Source organism: Anabrus simplex, chromosome 10, assembly GCF_040414725.1.
Source record: "Anabrus simplex isolate iqAnaSimp1 chromosome 10, ASM4041472v1, whole genome shotgun sequence".
In the NCBI taxonomy this organism is placed as follows: domain Eukaryota; kingdom Metazoa; phylum Arthropoda; class Insecta; order Orthoptera; family Tettigoniidae; genus Anabrus; species Anabrus simplex.
In genome coordinates, this window is record NC_090274.1 from 3,945,477 (window position 1) to 3,959,798 (window position 14,322).

A 14,322-nucleotide genomic window follows, 5' to 3' on the forward strand; every position below is an offset into this window, starting at 1 on the left:
AGATCCAAAGAAAAGCAGCTCGATTTGTTCTGGGTGATTTCCGAGAAAGGAGTTGAGTTACAAAAATGTTGCAAAGTTTGGGGTGGCAAGACTTGGGAGTAAGGGGACGAGCTGCTCCACTAAGTGGTATGTTTCGAGCTGTCAGTGGAGAGTTGGCGTGGAATGACATTAGTAGACGAATATGTTTAAGTGGTGTCTTTAAAAGTAGGATAGATCACAATATGAACATAAGGTTGGAATTCAAGAGGACAACTTGGGCCAAATATTCGTTTATAGGACGAGGAATAAAGGATTGGAATAATTTATCAAGGGAGATGTTCCAATTTCTGTGAAATAATTGAAAATATTAGGTGAAGAGCAGATAGGGAATCTCCCACCTGGACGACAGCAGATTATTGATTGACTCATTCATTCACTGACAGAAAAACTAACCGGACAGATAAATTCCCCGGCTCGGCCGGGAACAGAACCCGGCACCCTTTGGGCCGATAGAGGACAGTCGTTCAGTTTCACTTCTTCTTTAAACAAACTTTGGCCGTCGTAGTGCAGGGCTTCTTTCGTCAGCAGGAGTACGGTAGTTATTTCTGAAAGAATGTGGGTTCCCAGCCTGTTCCAATAATAACCATCCCTTGCTGCCGCTCACAACAATCAACAAGGCTTTCGCAGTAATTAGCCACTTGTGAGAACCAGTAGCCCGCGAACATGCGACATCCTCCTTGTCTAAACTCTAAACAGTGACGTTTCGGGCCTGTTTATAACTCTGGGTAGTCAGTGTAGCTAAGTAGGATTGTTGAATTGTAAATAGCTTGGTCCTAGGAACGAGATTATTTCCTAATATTGTGACGGTCAGTATAACTGGTGTATGTGTTCGTTCCATATAAGTGTATTATTTTAATTCCTAAAACTAAATTGTGTAAATTATTATTACGGTCGTAACTTGTAACATTCCTACTACTGGTCATGTCCCAGGTCGAAAGGACGGAACTTATCAAAGCTATTGTTTGCGCCCAGTCTGCTCTAGATAAATCGAATAAGGGTAATTATCGTTGAGAACTAAATCAGGGCAGTGGAAAAGGACAGACGTTAAAGTGGCGCACGGCGCGTCCAGTTGCACCTCATGTGGTGCTGTTTGCTCTTCCTATTCCGCTTGCCGTTATCTTGTTTATCAGTTGGGACGGTAGCAGCAGACAGCATTCAGTAGTGAGTGGAGACAGCTTGGACCCGGGACGTTCTCATCACCTCCTTGGTATGTACCACACTCTTCTTATGTGTTCTCTATAGGGTGCTATACATTCCTCACATGTGTCTTTATTTCCACGTTCGAACTCATTTTCCACAACTCTACACATACCAGCTTAACACACGAATAGGGCCCTCATGTTTATGACCTAAAAACGTTACAAATATGCAAGCATTTATGACATAAAATTTATTAAAATATGGCAATTAATATGAGTTCAAAATGTTCGAAATATTCAAAATCTTGCCGCTGTTCAACTTAACATTATACTGACAATCTAGCACATTCAATAAATAAGTAATAACATTATTATGCGGTATTTTGAATTTATTTAATTACTCAATCCAAAGGTAACTCTCGACTCTGCACAGAACGAAATACATATCACATTTTGATGGGCGATCAAAAGAATTGCAATAGCAAATTACATAGATTATAAAATTTTCAATTAGGAACGATCTTCTATGTTCTCGCAACATTGACTTGTAACCGCCCAACGTCACAGGATGTTATTGAACTAACATTTGAAACACTTCAAATCATTAGAGTTCAACTGAGGTTCACCCCATGGCACTACACCCCTTGAAGGGCCTTCGCATACCAAGCGACCGCTGCTCAGCCTGAAGGCCTGCAGATTACGAGCTGTCGTGTGATCATCTTGGCTTTCTAGACCGGGTTCGCTATCTCACCGTCAGATAGCTGCTCAATTCTAATCACGTAGGCTGAGTGGACCTCGAACCAGCCCTCAGGTCCAGGTAAAAATTCCTGACCTGGCCGGGAATGGAACCCGGGGCCTCCGGGTAAGAGGCAAGTACGCTACCCCTACACCACGGGGCCGGCTTCTATAGAGTTTACCCTCCTAATTAACATAAATATATATTTCTAAGAAAGATAATAGTAAAAAGTTACAGACAACAATTAGGAGATATGAATAATCCGTCTCTGAGGCGACTGCAGGCAGGTGTGCGAAAATGGAGTATAAAGATAAATATATGACAAAATTAAGAAAATTCACGGGGAAATATGACTTTGTCCGCCTCTGTGGTATAGTGCTTAGAGCGATTAGCTGCCACCCCCGGAGGCCCGGGTTCGATTCCCGGCTCTGCCACGAAATTTGAAAAGTGGTACGAGGACTCGAACGGGGTACACTCAGCCTCCGGAGGTCAACAGTGTAGAGGTGGGTTCGATTCCCACCTCAGCCATCCTCGAAGTGGTTTTCCGTGGTTTCCCACTTCTCCTCCAGGCAAATGCCGGGATGGTACCTAACTTAAGGCAATGGCCGCTTCCTTCCCTCTTCCTTGTATATCCCTTCCTATCTTCCCATCCCCTCGCAAGGTCCCTGTTCAGCATAGCAGGTGAGGCTGCCTGGGCGAGGTACTGATCATCCTCCGCAGTTGTATCCCCAACCCAATGACTCACGCTGCAGGACACTTCCCTTGAGGCGGAAGACGTGGGATCCCTCGCTGAGTCCGAGAGAAAAGCCAACCCTGGACAATAAACAGATTAAGATAAGATAAGAAATAATAATAATAATAATAATAATAACAATAATAATAATATTTGCTTTAGGTCCCACTAACTGCTATTTCGATTTTCGGAGACGCCGAGGTACCGGAATTTAGTCCTCAGGAGTTCTTTTACATGCCAGAAAATCTACTGACACGTGACGTATTTGGGCACCTTCAAATGCCACCGAACTGAGCCAGGAGCAAGGATCGAACCTGACAAGTTGGAGTCACAAGAGCAGCAAGTTAACCGACTGAGCCACTCAGCCCAGCCATAATAATAACATAACAATAATATGCCTTTTGCTGGCAGAACCTAGTGTTTACAGTGCACTATGTTTTCTGGTATAGGCTAGAGCAATTTTGTTACTTTCATTGAACTGTCTCTGTCTTATCCTTTGCTTTGATAATATGAAAGTGACTGAGGTATGAGCGATGCTAGTAATACCATTCCTTGTGCAGCTCATAGGGTCGGTTGGTACACGCATTTCATTGGGCTTGGCAGACTGATATGTAATAGCAACTTCTGGTTCGGTGAGGAAAGCGACGGGAAACTACCTCACTCCTCATTTCCCTAGTACGCCTCTTCAGAGATGCCTAGGCCATCTATGACAGCTGATGGCAGAGCTGTTGAGGATCCAGCCAGCCTTAGGGCTGAAGACTGAACATAATAATAATAATAATAATAATAAGAAGAAGAAGAAGAAGAAGAAGAAGAAGAAGACGAAGAAGAATGAGAATGATTTTCTGTGGTTCACAGGCAAATGCTGGGACTGTTCCTATTTAATTTATAGACCACAGTCGATCCCTTGCCCCTCGTTACCTCGTTACCCAATTTAATTCACCATCATTCGTTCCATTATCTTCATAAGCTCCTCTACTGAGATTGGCGTCAGGAAGGGCCCACCACCGTAAAACATGCCATATAATTTCATTTCACCGAGCTCGATAGCTGCAGTCGCTTAAGTGCGGCCAAGTATCCAGTATTCGGGAGATAGTAGGTTCGAACCCCACTGTTGGCAGCCCTGAAAATGGTTTTCCGTGGTTTGCCATTTTCACACCAGGCAAATGCTGGGGCTGTACCTTAATTAAGGCCACGGCCGCTTCCTTCCTACTCCTAGCCCTTTCCTGTCCCATCGTCGCCATAAGACCTATCTGTGTCGGTGCGACGTAAAACAACTAGCAAAAAAAAACCCATTTCATCTCATCCCCGACGCCACGTCAGGAATCGAGTGTATGGGGTAGACATACGTACATTATTATTATTATTATTATTATTATTATTATTATTATTATTATTATTATTATTATTATTATTATCGTTGCGTCGTTGTTGTTCATTGTAATAATATACAACCCTGTACTTCGAAATAAACTTGTAAGTTTCCTTATGAGAAAAGAGGGGCCCATTTTCAATTATTGCGGGCTTGTACATACATTATCGTCGTAGATTATTATTATTACTCACGAATGGGTCACTTATGACCACGCGGAATCAGGAGTCCTTCATGATCGTATGTACTCGTGAGTCTTCCTCAAAACTTTGCGTGTGAGTGATCTTTCTCATTTCAATTTCGGTCCTGTAAATTTGGTGATCTTTTTCTGACCTTTTGTACCAATTCGGCCGGGTGGTGTTGTTCTTTAAAAATGAGTGAATTTTGTGAGTTAGTCGGTTTGAGCGCAGCCTCGTCGTGAATTGGATTCTTAACAAGCGCATTGTGTCTGTGATTTTGAAAATATTTTCATATATTCCCGCATTAATGTACTCCTAGAATGTTTCTCATTACTTTATGTCCCTTGTTATGATGTTCAGGTTTAATAACTATTGTATAGCCGCGGACTTTGCACTTCCAGGAAAGACGTTATTTTCTTGTAAATATGTTTTTGTTAACCGAAAAACAGTCTCCATTTACTGAAGCAAAGATCTTCATTGGGATAATCACATAAACGGGACTGCACATGATTGTGTCTGTATTCAAGGAGTTGTAGTGCGAACTGCTGCGCATATGTCCCTTATTTTACGATCGGATGCCCTTCCTGACTTCAACTCTATGTGGAACGATGTGTGTTTCTGTCGTGGTTGGTAGCGTGGTGTGCTGTGTGATTGTGAAAAGTATCCCCGCGATTAAATCCACCGACCCGACAACAATGCCCTTTGCTGGCGAGATGTAGTGTATGTCTTCTGGTATGGGCTAGAACATTGACCTGTCTGTCTCAGTCTTATCCTTGGCTTTGACAATATGAAAGTGACTGAGGTATGAGTGATGCTAGTAATACCATTCCTTCTGCAGCCAGTCCCTGTTATGAATGGTGTGAAAATGTTACTTATGGAGTCGGTTGGTGCATGCATTTCAGTGGGCTTGGCAGACTGATATGTAATAGCAACGGCTGGTTCGGTGAGGAAAGCAACGGGAAACTACCTCGCTCCTCATTTCCCTAGTACGCCTCTTCAGTGATGCCTAGGCTATTTATTACAGCTGTTGGCGGAGCTCCAGAGGATCAAACCAACCTTCGGGCTAAATACCCAACATACACCCGACAACAAATACACCTTTATACGTAAAAATAAAAATGTGCCTTGCAACTTATTTTTAAATTACAGAATAAGTGATTTGGGTCATCAGTTCATAAAGTGGCTTGATGCAGCTCTCCGTAGCACCCTAACTACCACATCTACTCTTGTTGTACCGCCTACACTTCCCTGTCTTCAGATGTGTCCTATCATTCCATGTTTTCTTCCCTCACCAATTCAATCCATCCATCTCACCTTCAGCATTCTTCTGACCGAGCGGGTACTATCCAGTAATCGGGAGATAGTGGGTTCGAGCCCCACTGTCGGCAGCCCTGACGACGGTTTTCCGTGGTTTCCCATTTTCACACCAGGCAAATGCCGGGCTGTACCTTAATTAAGGCCACGGCCCCTTCCTTCCACTTCCTAGGCCTTTCCTATCCCATCGTCGCCATAAGACCTATCTGCGTCGGTGCGACGTAAAAGCAAATAGAAAAAAAAAAAGCATTCTTCCGAAACACCACATTTCAAAAATGTAAATGCTGTTTCTTTCGGAGATAGTTATCGTCCATGTCTCGCTTCCATACAGTGCAACGCTCTAGACGAAAATCTAATTTCTATATCAATGTTCGAAGTGAGCTAAGAAAGGCCTTTCTTGCTCGTGCTATATGTCCTCGTCACCTCTGCCATCATTAGTTACTTTACAACAATTTATCTATTTCATTTAAGCCTTCACTTGATAATCTGTTAACCCCTCCAGGGTTGGTTTTCCTCGGCGAAGGATCCCACCTCTACCGCCGCAAGGACATTGGGTCGGGGATACAACTGGGCAGGAAGACCAGTACCCCTCCCATGCTGAACAGGGGCCTTGTTGGGGGTGGGAAGGCCGGACGCGATAGACAAGGAACAGGGGGTCGGCCTAAGTTTGGTACAATCTCGGCATTTGTCCGGAGAAGAGTGAAACCACAGAAAACCACTTCGAGGATGGCTGAGGAAGGAATCGAACCCCCTCTACTCACGTGACCTCCCGAGGCTGAGTGGCCCCTCTTTCAGTCCTCGTTCCACTTGTCAAATTTATTGGCAGAGCCGGAAATGGAAGTCGGACCTCCGCGGTTGGCAGCTAATCACACTAATCACTACACCATATTTACTACATTTCTTCTGATGTCAAAATTATATTCTCCCAAGTCACCTACAAATTGTCTTTGCACTCCTCTGTAAACAATACCCGTTACAATTTTGCAAGTGTGAGATACTAAACCAATGGTGCGGTAGTGTTCACACTTGTCAGCAACTGGCTTATATAGCTTTCTTTAATCTGATGGAAAAACAAATATCTTCACTAGTTCAGACGATTGTCAGTTGCAATGTTCGAAAGCTTTCATATGTTCGCTAGCTTCATCTGTGGATCAGTGGCAGAGCGTCGGCCTGCGGATGTCGTACGATGTCGTCAAGTAAAAAATCTCTGGTGTTCACATGGCGAAATTCAGTCATAGGCACCTCGTGGACCTAGCGACGAACACGCAGCGAGTGTCTCAGGCCGGTGGCAGGTGAAGCCTCGTGTAGGTGTTGGCACGTAAAAGAACTCCTGCGGGACAGAATTCCGGCACCTTGGCGTCTCCAAAAACTGAATAATCTACTTAGTCAAAGACAAACACAAAGTCACCTCCGTACAGACCATGAAGGCCCTTGGAGGAGTGGAAGGTAAAGGCTTCCACCATTGTTAACCGCGGCACGTGATGGGGTAGAGTGGTTAGCTCTACGCCCGGCCGCCTTTGCCCCCAGGAATTAACCTGGTACTCATTTTTGGTGTAGGCTGAGTGAACCTCAGGGCCATATGCACCTCCGGAAGTGGAAATCTCGTTTTTTAAATTTTACGACTTCCTGACGGGGATTCGAACCCACGTCCTTCCGGGCGAATCGAGCACGCCTTTACCGCCTCGGCTAGGCAGCCCCTATAATCTAGTTAGTGGGGCGTAAAAAAGCAATAACTAAACAGTTTTGAAAATCGTGACTTTCACGAGCACTAAATGACATAATAATTTAGGTCGCATGATATTAATAACCAGGTACCGCGTTTCGATGCTACGACGAGGATCGTCTTCAGAGCAGTAACGAAGCACGTATTGACAACTGTCACTCCACAGTAACCAGACGCTGGATAGAGAGACCCTTTTAGAAATATAGTTCACTCCATGGCCTCCAGAGTCAGGGAGAAAGATGTTGACAAGTTAAATATGGAGGACAGGCATGATCTACTCAGTATATAGCCGTCAGCTTTGTTAAAATTATTCGGTTGTTTAAGCAATTTTTGGGTTTCTAGGAAATCAGATGGAAGTTTAGGTCATTCGGTTTACCGTAAACCCACCCATACTGATAGATATCTACATGGGTCCTCTCGTCACCATCTTTGCCGAAAACGTGCTGTGCTCCTTACCCAACTAGGGACTGAAGTCACCTAAAGAATAACTGGAGTCATTATTATTATTATTATTATTATTATTATTATTATTATTATTATTATTATTATTATTATTATTATTATTGGAAGGGTGCTGTTAGCTCAGTGGCTTAGCTGCTGGCATCTGACCCGGCGTCGGGAAGGGCATCCGGTCAAACCAAAATGAGGCTGGGTGCCACCAGCGACCCCAGAAATAACTGGAATAAGCTGAAGAAATTTATTTTATTTCATAATAATTTATGGGTTGGAATTTTGCGTTAAATTGTAGCGTACACTAAGGTTTATTGTGCTTTGATTTCCTAAAATATGTACAATTGCTTGAATGACACTACAACGAAAGTGTGTAAAAATAAATAAATAAATAAATAAATAAATAAATAAATAAATAAATAAATAAATAAATAAATAAATAATCTACATTAACATAGCTCCGCTAGAGATGGCACACTTTCACGGGTGTCCTACTTCAAATACCATGTGAACTAGACAGTAGGGGCAATATAGAAAGAGCCACTAAACATTATGTAGCGTACAAACTAACGTGGAATTACGACAACAAGAGAGTCGTATCGCGTAATCCAAAATTACGACAATGCAAGACAGATGTTCTACGCCTCAGAAACCATATCCCTTGGTCACTCTAAAATATTATAGAAATTGAAAAGCAAGAAAGGAAAATTCTCCGGAAAATGTATGGTCCCAGGAGAAAATAAAATATGGACCTGCTTCACTGATGACGTAAGATGAAAATTCTATGGCCATATTTATAGAATGGACAGCGACACACTCACCAAAATAATAAAGTAATCAACATTCATACAATACGTACATTATCATTATAGACTGTTATGCCTTTCAGCGTTCAGTCTTCCAATTTTGCAAGTGTGAGATACTAAACCAATGGTGCGGTAGTTTTCAGACTTGTCAGCAACTGGCTTATATAGCTTTCTTTAATCTGATGGAAAAACAAATATCTTCACTAGTTCAGACGATATGTTTGTCAGTTGCAATGTTCGCTAGCTTCATCTGTGGATCAGTGGCAGAGCGTCGGCCTGCGGATGTCTCTGTGGTCTGAATTTACTAAATGTCGCCAGAGTCCTCGACTTGCAACGAGTGCTATGGCCTCATTTATTTCTATACCTCTTATCTTTAAATCGTTAGAAACCGAGTCTGACCATCGTCGTCTTGGTCTCCCTCTACTTCTCTTACCCTCCATAGCAGAGTCCATTATTCTCCTAGGTAACCTATCCTCCTCCATTCGCCTCACATGACCCCACCACCGAAGCCGGTTTATGTGTACAGCTTCATCCATCGAGTTCATTCCTAAATTAGCCTTTATCTCCTCATTCCGAGTACCCTCCTGCCATTGTTCCCACCTGTTTGTACCAGCAATCATTCTCACTACTTTCATGTCTGTTACTTCTAACTTATGAATAAGATATCCTGAGTCCACCCAGCTTTCGCTCCCGTAAAGCAAAGTTGGTCTGAAAACACACCGATGTAACGATAGTTTCGTCTGGAAGCTGACTTCCTTCTTACAGAATACTGTTGATCGCAACTGCGAGCTCACTGCATTAGCTTTACGGCACCTTGATTCAATCTCACTTACTATATTACCATCCTGGGAGAACACACAACCTAAACACTTGAAATTATCGACCTATTCTAGCTTAGTATCACCAATCTGACATTAAATTCTGTTGAATTTCTTACCTACTGACATCAATTTAGTTTTCGAGAGGCTAATTTTCATACCATACTCATTGCACCTATTTTCAAGTTCCAAGATATTAGACTGTAGGCTTTCGGTACAATCTGCCATTAAGACCAAGTCGTCAGCATAGGCCAGGCTGCTTGCTACATTTCCACCTAACTGAATCCCTCCCTGTCATTTTATACCTTTCAGCAGATGATCCATGTAACCTACGAACAGCAAAGGTGAAAGATTACAGCCTTGTCTAACCCCTGTAAGAACCCTGAACCAAGAACTCATTCTACCATCAATTCTCACTGCAGCCCAATTGTCAACATAAATGCCTTTGATTGATTTTAACTAGTGACATATGAAAGAGGAGAGAAGAATTAACTACTGCCAAGTCTGTGTGATGCTTCATTATTTAAAATAAATAACTGGCAAATAGATTTAGTTTTATATACTGAAATGTGAGGAAACTTTTACACAATATTCCAGCCTTATAAGACTTTGAAGACTGTCAGGTCACTGCATTATTAACAGACGATATTGGAGTCTGATCTGCAAGTCTTTACGTTAAGCGAGCTTTAGGCCTACTCAAGATGCAACTAGGCCAGACAGACAGAAAATGAATGTACATATTTTAACTGTGACATGTTCCTTGGAACGACCTCCATGCACAAAGAGTAAACTTAAACAACGGAATAAGATGCATTTGTGCAACGAGTCCATTCTGCTCTGAAGAGCAGAAGTAATTCGAGACTGGCGATTAGGTTGGGATTTTATTAAAATATAAATAGCAGTTTATATTTTACTAGATGTCGTATTCATGGATGACGGCTTAGTATTTATGTAAATGCATGATCATAAAAACCAAAACACATTGAAAGACGAGAGATAGGAAGTTCATATTCACAACACATGTGCATTAGTATGTTCTTAGCATTTGAACCATGTCGGCCCTCAGGTTCAAGGTCGGCGCACCACCACCGACTGCGGCTCTCTTTGTCGCTATAAACCGAAAGAAATGGATCAGTGTGACTTGAGCAGACGTGCAGGATGCATCGCAGCCGTACGCGAGAACCGTACCGTCCAGTGAGTTTGAAAGGGGGCGCATTATTGGCATGAGAGAACGTGATGCATCCATCCGGGAAATTGCTACTCGTGTGAGACGAAGTGTGTAGGAAGTGAAACGGGTGGTTCTCAGAAGGCCGTAGAACACGATAAGATGGGTCTGGTCGCACCACCCGAGAAGATCGACACCTCATCTGAATGGCATTGCAGGACAGATGTGCGTCCTCCTCGGCTGTGGCGCAGCAGTGAAACAGTGAAACACATCGTACACTATCAGGAGTGACAGTCTGTCGCCGTGTCGCCCACTTCTCCGCCTACCTGTGACTAATGTGCTAGACTGCAATGCTGTATGGAACGACGTCACTGGGGACAGGAATCCAGGTTCTGTTTGTTTGAAAATGATGGCCGCATTTTGGTTCCCCGCAGAGAGGCATCACATTGACTGCATTCTCACAAGACATACAGCGCCAACTGACGGCCTTATGGTGTGGAGTGCTATTGGGTAGAACCACAAAACACAGTTGGTGCGTGTCCAGGGCACTGCGACAGTGAGTGACATCCTGCGACCCACAGCCATACCCTTTCTGTACGACACCCCAGGAGGACAATCCGCGACCACATGTTGCTGCAACAGGACGCATGCTGAACCTAGGTGACTGAAATGCTAATCGTTTCTGCAGAACGTACAAATGAATATGTTCTGCAATATGGACTTTCTATTTCTAGTCTTTCAAAGTGTTCTCTTTTTTTTTTTTTTTAATGAAAAATTGTAGAAAGAGTACCGTATTGCCCCGAAAATAAGCTGCACTTTTTATCTAAATTTTAATTGCGAAAAGTTAGGTTACAGCTGACATCGCTACCAAGACCATTACGACAGTTCATAATATCGAATACTGGTACTTATTTTTCCTCTTTAAAGTAACGTCTGCAAACGAAACTGACGGCATTTTATGACTTAGTAAAACAATGTTTTGATTGTTGGCGTTAAAATTGTATGTTTTCTTTCGTATTGAGAATGTGAAGGAGTAGGACCCGGTAAGAAAATCTGTATTTCATCGATCTGAATTATTAGTTTGAGTGAAATGTAGCACTGAGCCTAACAATTGAGTGCAGTTACGACGCAAGTGACAAGCTTGCAGTTTCTCGTCACGCTAAAACCGATAGAAAATATCGATTGGACGAGCCTTTCTAATCTAATGTAGAGTAGCCACGAGCGTTAAGGCGGCATGGCACCGTGGTTCGAGTCCCGTTGCTCGAAAACATTTTCACCATCAGAATGTCGAGCTAAGAGAGGAGGTGGTATACAGTTTGTAATCACTAGATTGCGTGCCAGTGTTTATATGGAGCGAGGGCATATGTCGCTGTTCGTGGTGATTCGTCCGTCCGATGGAGACGTTAAGCCTTACGCAGACCCCTTGTGATATGTGCCCAGCACCGGGTTTCACTCTCCCCCTACTATCACAACCTTAATTTTATCAACTCATTTGATGACATTGACGTCAGGAAGGGCATCCGGTCATAAAACCCCACTAGGAAGATTCATCTCACTTGATACTAGACCCCGTAGACAAACGGGACAAGGGTTGGACATACAGGCACAGTCTACAGTAAGTTGCTTCAGGACAAAAATTGAAATATACTGTTTGAACGAGAAGTTCTTCACCTGCGGCCAACGCTCTACTCCCTCAGCTGCTCATCTCATAAAAGAAAAGTCCAGTTCTTCGAGGAATGAAGAAAGACAAGGGCCACGAAGGACTCTCGCAAACAGTCGGAGGTTGGATACAAAAGGAGTAGACGCAATGTCGCACTCAGCTAGAGGTCTCGCGGTTGTCAAACCACACTCCCAAATCAATTCCCTTCTTACGACAGGCAGGGAGTACCGCCTTCATCCACCTTTCTGCTCGAGTTTGAAGATCTTTAAAATACTGCAAGGACTATTCCACGCAGGCACTGGTCAGTACAGAAACTGACCCCTGTGGGTGAGGGTGGTATCCACTATTTGTCGAAATACCACGGGGCCCTTATCTGAGTCGTAGCACTGCTTTCACTTACTTATGCCAGGCCCCCCACTATCAAACGTCCCTTCGTCAACTCTTGTTACGTTTCCGAATCCTACAGCGTCTCTCATTTTTGCGCCCTTCATGGCCCTTGTCTTGCTTTCTTCGAAATGTCGGATCTCTTCCAATTTTTTCCTCTGATTAGTGCTGACAGAGGATGGTGGTCTAGATGTACTTCATCTTAAAACAATAATCACCACAAATACTTCTGCGAGTGATGGACAGTGTGCAGTAGTTTCTTCTTGATATTTGCAGCGTGCCAGAGTAAAGTGTAGCTTCCACCGAAGTCCCAGTCAACATCCATGGCTGTGACAATATGGAAGTTGCTGGGGTATGGGTAGTGCTGAGTAATGACATTCAGAGCATGACTAGTGCATCTGAGTGTTATGAAAGGTGATGCTCATAAGGTCAGTCGTGCTGCTGCAATAGAACTTTCTGACCCAGTGAGGAAAGCAATGGCAAACTACCTCACTCCTCATCTTGCCTAGTACGCCTCATTTTGGTGTTGCCATTGGTTTTTGGGGTTTCCTTATAACCGCATAACCTTTGGTGGTGCTATTTGAGGATCCAACCAGCCTCTGGGCTGTTGACCTAACAGACAGACAGTTATTTCATCAGACCTAGAGAACCAGTCGCAGTTCGTCAAGGAATTCCTGTCCTCGCTCCCAGGTGGTGCAGCTTTCTTCAGGCACAGCAGCCCTCCGACCAATCTTAAACTTCTAGCAGTACCGGTATTGGAAGCCAGGCCACCAAGGACGGCACAATACGGTGGTGATGTGATTTCGGTTCTGTTCTGTACAGTGTGTCCATTTAAAACATGTTTAGTGCGGTTTTGTCTGCTTATTTCACTCTTTTTTAGTAATCAACATCCATCTCCAGTCATCATCACCAACAAAAAATCCTAGGTGTCGAGTTGCACCGGATGTCGGCGATTAAGGGAGCGGAGGGGGAGAGAATTAAATGTTTGTTCCATTCTAGCCGTGTTGAACTAGGAATTATAACAAAGTATACAAACTCTGTTGTGTTATTACCTTATTATTTCCTTTGATTAATTAAAAGAGACCTAGCACAATCACGCACAAAATGTCATGCATCGCGGGGAAGTAATGTGTGCGCGAGAAACAGAGTGAGAGTGTGACACATGAACTGGCTGAATAAAACATTCCTACTCAAGTTCTCGTATCAAATCTCAATCAGATCGGGGAACTATAGTTGGAAGGGTTTCCTTGTGAGTAGCGGAAACGCGGGCAGCAGAGTGTGAAGAAGGGTGGTATATATTTCTGTCGCTTGCCACGTGCATTCGTCAGTCTGGAAGTCTCAATCAGTCAATATGTCTATGTAGTTCCTATCTAGTGTTTGATACTCAGTGTGTAGTCAAATAAAATGATTTTTCCTCTTTAATTGCAATACAGTACATATGTAATTGTTTCTCTGGTGAAAATGTTATTGTATAATATTGAATCAAAATATCCACACAAAAAACTATTATTACCACAATTGGTAAACTATCAAGCTTTACTTCTCTATTGAAATAAAAATGTTATCATTTTGTAGCGTTGTCTCCGCATTGTGTGGCGAGCAGCGTGTCGTACGCCTACAGGTAGCCAGAGCTGAATGTTGTTTGTGCCGAATATGCGAATAGCCAATCACGGGCTTTCTGCATTCCGTAAATGCGTGTCAACAAGCGACTAGGGCGGTCATTTCTATCGAGGTCTATTTTGACGCAGAATAACATAATTAAAAATGATACGCATTCTGTGAAGCGAATGAGTGGGCTAAATCT

At 43.2% G+C, this 14,322-nt stretch overlaps 1 protein-coding gene across 1 annotated transcript in view; it reads left to right on the top strand.

Annotated features, from left to right (window-relative positions):
- The first annotated feature begins 1,220 nt into the window (after positions 1-1,220).
- Positions 1,221-14,322, top strand: part of LOC136882073 (uncharacterized) — a 29,823-nt gene continuing 16,721 nt past the window's right edge. The window contains exon 1 of the mRNA XM_067154577.2: positions 1,221-1,246. The gene's annotated coding sequence lies outside the window, so the exon portion shown is untranslated. The remainder of the gene's footprint in view (positions 1,247-14,322) is intronic.